Source organism: Pristiophorus japonicus, unplaced genomic scaffold (assembly GCF_044704955.1).
Source record: "Pristiophorus japonicus isolate sPriJap1 unplaced genomic scaffold, sPriJap1.hap1 HAP1_SCAFFOLD_636, whole genome shotgun sequence".
NCBI classification, from domain to species: domain Eukaryota; kingdom Metazoa; phylum Chordata; class Chondrichthyes; family Pristiophoridae; genus Pristiophorus; species Pristiophorus japonicus.
The window spans coordinates 282248-289545 of NW_027254548.1; the positions used below are offsets into that span (position 1 = coordinate 282248).

At 50.6% G+C, this 7298-nt stretch overlaps 1 non-coding gene and 1 pseudogene across 1 annotated transcript; both read right to left on the minus strand.

Moving 5' to 3' along the window:
* Nucleotides 1–1468: 1468 nt before the first annotated feature.
* LOC139255809 (U2 spliceosomal RNA) lies at nucleotides 1469–1670 on the minus strand (annotated as a pseudogene).
* A 1711-nt stretch (nucleotides 1671–3381) lies between these two features.
* Nucleotides 3382–3545, minus strand: LOC139255808 (U1 spliceosomal RNA). Its single transcript, XR_011592122.1, has one exon. It is a non-coding gene; the product is annotated as a U1 spliceosomal RNA (small nuclear RNA).
* Nucleotides 3546–7298: the final 3753 nt, after the last annotated feature.

Sequence of the window (7298 nt, forward strand, 5' to 3'; positions counted from 1 at the left end):
TGCGCTGTCCCCGGCAGGAAGCTCTCTGATAGCCTGGCGCTACTCAGGGATACGATCGCCTACGTGCGGGACAGTGGGGTGGACACCTGCTTAATCAGCTTAGACCAGGAGAAGGCCTTTGACAGGATATCGCACACGTACCTGATGGACGTGCTCTCCAAAATGGGGTTTGGGGAGGGTATCCGCAATTGGATCCAACTGCTCTACAGAGACATCAGTCGTGCAGTTCTAATCAACGGGTGGGAAACTGAAAGCTTTTCGGTCAGATCTGGAGTCAGGCAAGGCTGTCCTCTCTCGTCTCTCTTGTTTGTGTGTTGTATCGAGTCCTTTGCCGGGTCCATCAGGAAGGATGCGGGCATTAGAGGGGTGACGATCCCAGGCAGCAGAGGCGCTCAGGTCAAGACCTCCCTGTACATGGACGACGTAGCCATCTTTTGCTCGGATCCGCAGATTGCTCACAATCTGCGACCAGTTTGAACTGGCCTCGGGAGCAAAGGTCAATCGCAGCAAGAGCGAGGCCATGCTCTTTGGCAACTGGGCCGACGGATCCTTTATTCCCTTCACCGTGAAGCCAGATTACCTGAAGGTGTTGGGAATATGGTTCGGAGCGGATGGGGTGTGCGCCAAAAACTGGGAAGAGTGTATCGCCAAAATGAAGCAAAAACCGGGATGGTGGAAGCTGCGCTTCCTCTCCATGGCAGGAAAGAACCTGGTCATCAGGAGTGAGGTGCTCTCGGGGTTGCTGTACGTGGCACAGGTCTGGCCCATCTCTCGCTCCTGTGCCCCGGCAGTCACCCGGGCCGTCTTGCACTTTGTCTGGAGGTCCAAAATGGACCGTGTCCGCAGAGACACAATGTACAAATCTCTGGACAGTGGAGGAAAGGATGTTCCGAACGTGGCCCTCATCCTGATGGCCACCTTTGTGTGCGGCTGCATTAAGCTGTGCACAGACCCCCAGTACACAAACACCAAGTGTCACTATGTGCTGAGGTTCTACCTGTCCCCGGTGTTGCGAAGGATGGGTCTGGCCATGCTGCCGCGAAACGCCCCCACCAGCTGGACCATGCCTGTCCACCTGTCCTTCGTGGAAAAGTTTTTCACAATAAAACCCCTTTGACCACAAAGCCATAAAACAGTGGTCAGCACGTAAGGTCCTGGACGCCCTACGAAAGAAGGAGAGGGTGGACCCTGTCGGGTGGTTCCCTGAGCGGACTGTCGAACTCGTTTGGCAGAACGTCTCATCGCCAGAGCTTTCACACAAGCACCAAGATGTAGCTTGGTTGGCGGTGAGGAGGGCCTTACCCGTCAGAGCGTTCATGCACAGCCGGCGTCTCAACAGCACGGCACGGTGCCCCCGAGTCGGCTGCGGGGCGGACGAGACTGTCACCCACCTACTTCAGGATTGCGCCTTTGCGACGCAGGTCTGGAAAGAGATGGAGTGGTTGCTGTCGAGGTTCATCCCGAGCAGTTCCGTCGCACCGTTCCTGGAAGTACTGCAATACCAAGTTCGTGCCATGGAGGTGGATGGATCAGGCCCGCCACACACCTCTTATTTCCAAAAAGCATAGGAGAATCACCTTCCTGATCCAGGGAGAACCACGTTGGGGGTCATGGTTACTCCCCTGTCAGGTCAGTTACGCATGATCTTAGCCAAAAGGCCGAGAAGCCTTTTGCAGACTGGATTGCGCCAGTCTTTTTTTTTAATGTTTTAATCAGTCTGGTGAATCTTCGCTGCACTCCCTCAATAACAAGAACGTCCTTCCTCAGATTAGGAGACCAAAACTGAACACGATATTCCAGGTGAGGCCTCGCCAAGGCCCTGTACAACTGCAGTAAGACCTCCCTGCTCCTATACTCAAATCCCCGAGCTATGAAGGCCAACATACCATTTGCCTTCTTTACCGCATGCTGCACCTGTTTACCAACCTTCAATGACTAAAGAACCATGACACCCAGGTCTCGTTGCACCTCCCTTTTTCCTAATCTGTCACCATTCAGATAATATTCTGCCTTCGTGTTTTTGCCCCCAAAGTGGATAAGCTCACATTTATCCACATTATACTGCATCTGCCATGCATTTGCCCACTCACCGAACCTGTCCAAGTCACCCTGCAGCCTCTTAGCGTCCTCCTCACAGCTCACACCGCCACCCAGTTTAGTGTCATCTGCAAACTTGTCGATATTACACTCAATTCCTTCATCCAAATCATTAATGTATACTGTAAAGAGCTGGGGTCCCAGCACTGAGCCCTGCGGCACCCCACTAGTCACTGCCTGCCATTCTGAAAAGGACCCGTTTATCCCGACTCTCTGCCAACCAGTCGTCTATCCACGTCAGTATATTACCCCCAATACCACGTGCTTTGATTTTACACACCAATGGGACCTTGTCAAAAGCCTTTTGAAAGTCCAAATACACCACATCCACTGGTTCTGCCTTGTCCACTCTACTAGTTACATCCTCAAAAAATTCCATAAGATTTGTCAAGCATGATTTCCCTTTCCTAAATCCGTGCTGACTTGGACCGATCCTGTCACTGCTTTCCAAATGCGCTGCTATTTCATCCTGAATAAATGATTGCAACATTTTCCCCAGCACTGATGTCAGACTAACCGGTCGATAATGACCCACTTTGTCTCTCCCTCCCTTTTTATACCGCAGTGTGGGCTGGCCCAGTGCTGTCCCTGGGCCCCTGTCACCGAACTCAGGCCTCTCCTGGTCCCCGATCACGTCCCTCCACATTCTCTTGCCGCCCCTTCGCCCCGACCTCGTCGCTCCCGCTGTGTGTGCCCACGCGCCAATCAGCGACCTGATCCAAAATCAGTGTGCTAAGATAGCGACAGATGAATTGAAAGAGATTTGTGGGTTGCAGTTGATTTAACGCTGAAAATGCCCAAGCAATTTGTCCAAAGTAGCAGTGAAGAAAGCTGAATGAACTATGTGGCTAAAGCAAGTGAAAGTGCGTGATGTTCTGCTGAGACCATAGCTTCCGTACTGTGTGGAATTGTGGTCCCCGAGATCCAAGGGAGATCTTAAAGCCAGTGAAATGTGATTTCTTAAACCTGAAATATTGTCCGCCTGTTGGATAGTGTGTGTATGACAGCACAGTTCCACACGAGTTGTCCGTCGTCCCCTGTTGGACTGTGTGTGCATGCTGATATGCGGCAGTTGGTCGGAATGGAGGAAGCAACACTTGGACTCGGAGAGTTTTGTGATGGCCTCTTAACGTCTCATACTTCGCAGGGTTAGTGGCCATTTTTATCCGCGCCTCTGTTGGCAATGAAATATAGCTGCTGGAGTTGAAGCCTAGGTTAAGACTGATGAATAGATAATGAACTTAGAAACGGAGATGTTGCTAATTCTGATATTAATTGCAAAGCCAGGGGAGAGCGCGAACGCAGTCCCCCACTACCACAAATTTTGCAGTCGAGTATCCCGCATTTGGGGACATCGCAGGCGTCAGCACACCCGAAGTGCAATGGGCTAGCCTCGTCCTGGGAGAACCACCTTCTTGATCATGGTTACTCCCCTGCCAGGTAAGTATGCTTGATTTTCGCACACAACTGCCTCCCGACATCATCCGCTGCCTCTTAACGTCTCAACGACTCATGTATAAAAAAATCACAATGTCCCTTTTCACAAAGTGCTGCTGCTTTGACATGTCCATTCTGCTAAAATATTGCAATGTCTAATGATATATCCCTTGTGAAAACACTGCAGTAACACAGAAGATGCCGTCCTTATTTGCATATTGCCCTTAAAAGGAAATCAAAGCTCCCTCAGTCACATGCCTTCGGGCCAGGGAAAGTTTTCCGCAAATATAATCGCGATGTATATTTATTGCCTGTGAAGTAAATGTTTGTCAAATCTTCACATGAAAACTAATTCAGAATCTGACGTGTTTGAAAAAGCAATGTTCCAGTTTTGCACAGGGGAAGATCAATAGGGAGGTGTGAGCTTGTGGCCGGGAGTCTTCGTCACAACAACAGCAACAACAAAAACTTGTATTTATATAGCGCCTTTAACGCAGTGAAACGTCCCAAGGCATTTTTTAAAATTTCAAAATATACTTTATTCATAAAAAAATCTGTACAGTACATTCAATGGCATTTCAGTACATTTAGCTGCGGTCAGCAATCCCATACAATACATCTGGGTGCTGACGGCAGTTCCGTTCGTTACATTTCTTGTTTTTCCGTTCAAGTGCAATTCGGTCCAATAAACGGGATACATTGTGGTACATTCACACAAATTACGTTTCATGTGTCACAATCCAGTGCCCGGAATGGGTGACGGTACATTTGCATTTTTCTTTTCAAACATGCATTTCGTAACACACCTTGCATTGTACATGGCACGACATCGGTGTTTACAGATTTGGTGCTCCATGCACACAAAAAGTAAATTACAAGTACAGCCCGAGAGGGGTTTGTACAGATTCCAGCCCCTGGGTTTACCGTGGCGGAAGGGCTTTAAACTGTGGCCCTTCCCCACCGTGCCTTTGCGGCGACTGCACCAATTTTCAGTGCGTCCCTCAGCACGTATTCCTGGATCTTGGATTGCGCCAGTCTGCAACACGCAGACGTGGACATCTCCTTGCTCTGGAAAACCAGCAAGTTTCGGCAAGACCAAAGAGCGTCTTTGACCGAGTTGATGGCCCTCCAGCAGCAGGTGATGTCTGTCTCGGTGTGTGTCCCTGGGAACAGCCCGTAGAGCACAGAGTCCTGTGTTACGGAGCTGCTCGGGATGAACCTCGACAGCAACCACTGCATCTCTTTCCAAACCTGCCTTGCAAAGGCGCAATCCTGAAGGAGATGGGTGACAGTCTCGTCCGCCCCACAGCCGGCCCGGGGGCACCGTGCCGTGTTGCTGAGGCGTCGGCTGTGCATGAACACTCTGATGGGTAAGGCCCTCCTCACCGCCAACCAAGCTACGTCTTGGTGCTTGTGTGAAAGCTCTGGCGATGAGACGTTCTGCCAAACGAGTTCGACAGTCCGCTCAGGGAACCACCCGACAGGGTCCACCCTCTCCTTCTTTCGTAGGGCGTCCAGGACCTTACGTGCTGACCACTGTTTTATGGCCTTGTGGTCAAAGGGGTTTCTTTTGAAAAACTTTTCCACGAAGGACAGGTGGACAGGCATGGTCCAACTGGTGGGGGTGTTTCGCGGCAGCGTGGCCAGACCCATCCTTCGCAACACCGGGGACAGGTAGAACCTCAGCACGTAGTGACACTTGGTGTTTGTGTACTGGGGGGGCTGTGCACAGCTTGATGCAGCCTCACACAAAGGTGGCCCTCAGGATGAGGGCCACGTTCGGAACGTCCTTTCCTCCACTGTCCAGAGATTTATACATCGTGTCTCTGCGGACACGGTCCATTGTGGACCTCCAGACAAAGTGGAAGACGGCCCGGGTGACTGCCGCGGTGCAGGAGTGTGAGATGGGCCAGACCTGTGCCACGTGCAGCAACCCCGAGAGCACCTCACTCCTGATGACCAGGTTCTTGCCTGTGATGGAGAGGGAGCGCTGCTCCCAAAATGCCAGTTTCTGTTTGATCTTGGCAATACGCTCATCCCAGTTTTTGGCGCACGCCCCGTCCGCTCCGAACCATATTCCCAACACCTTCAGGAAATCTGGTTGACGGTGAAGGGAATGGAGGCTCGGTCGGTCCAGTGGCCAAAGAGCATGGCCTCGCTCTTGGTGCGATTGACCTTTGCTCCCGAGGCCAGTTCAAACTGGTCGCAGATTGTGAGCGATCTGCGGACCGACTGCTGATCCGAGCAAAAGACGGCGACGTCGTCCATGTACAGGGAGGTCTTGACCTGAGCGCCTCCGCTGCCTGGGATCGTCACCCCTCTAATGCCCGCATCCTTCCTGATGGACTCGGCAAAGGGCTCGATACAACACACAAACAAGACAGATGAGAGAGGACAGCCTTGCCTGACTCCAGATCTGATTGGAAAGCTTTCAGTTTCCCACCCGTTGATTAGAACTGCACGACTGATGTCTGTGTAGAGCAGTTTGACCCAATTGCGGATACCCTCCCCATCCCCATTTTGGAGAGCACGTCCATCAGGTACGTGTGCGATATCCTGTCAAAGGCCTTCTCCTGGTCTAAGCTGATTAAGCAGGTGTCCACCCTCCTGTCCCGCATGTCGGCGATCGTATCTCTGAGTAGCGCCAGGCTATCAGAGAACTTCCTGCCGGGGACAGCGCAGGTCTGGTCCGGGTGAATCACTTGGACCCATCATGTCACCTTTTTCCAAATGCGCTGTTATGACATCCTTAATAATTGATTCCATCATTTTACCCACTACCGATGTCAGGCTGACCGGTCTACAATTCCCTGTTTTCTCTCTCCCTCCTTTTTTAAAAAGTGCGATTACATTGGCTACCCTCCACTCAATAGGAACTGATCCAGAGTCAATGGAATGTTGGAAAATGACTGTCAATGCATCCGCTATTTCCAAGGCCACCTCCTTAAGTACTCTAGGATGCAGTCCATCAGGCCCTGGGGATTTATCGGCCTTCAATCCCATCAATTTCCCCAACACAATTTCCCGACTAATAAAGATTTCCCTCAGTTCCTCCTCCTTACTAGACCCTCTGACCCCTTTTATATCCGGAAAGTTGTTTGTGTCCTCCTTAGTGAATACCGAACCAAAGTACTTGTTCAATTGGTCTGCCATTTCTTTGTTCCCCGTTATGACTTCCCCTGATTCTGACTGCAGGGGACCTACGTTTGTCTTTACTAACCTTTTTCTCTTTACATATCTATAGAAACTTTTGCAATCCGCCTTAATGTTCCCTGCAAGCTTCTTCTCGTACTCCATTTTCCCTGCCCTAATCAAACCCTTTGTCCTCTTCTGCTGAGTTCTAAATTTCTCCCAGTCCCCGGGTTCGCTGCTATTTCTGGCCAATTTGTATGCCACTTCCTTGGCTTTAATACTATCCCTGATTTCCCTTGATAGCCACGGTTGAGCCACCTTCCCTTTTTTATTTTTATGCCAGTCAGGAATGTATAATTGTTGTAGTTCATCCATGTGGTCTCTAAATGTCTGCCATTGCCCATCCACAGTCAGCCCCTTAAGTATCATTCGCCAATCTATCCTAGCCAATTCACGCCTCATATCTTTTTTTTTTAAATTTTTCGTTGCCAATCTTTCCAATTCTTTGTCAAATCACAAACGCCAGAGGTCACCTTGCACACATCAAGGATCACTCTGCGCCAATGCTCTTAGCCAAAAGGCCTCGAGCCACTGCACCGTTCCTGGAAGTACTGCAATACCAGGTTCGTGCC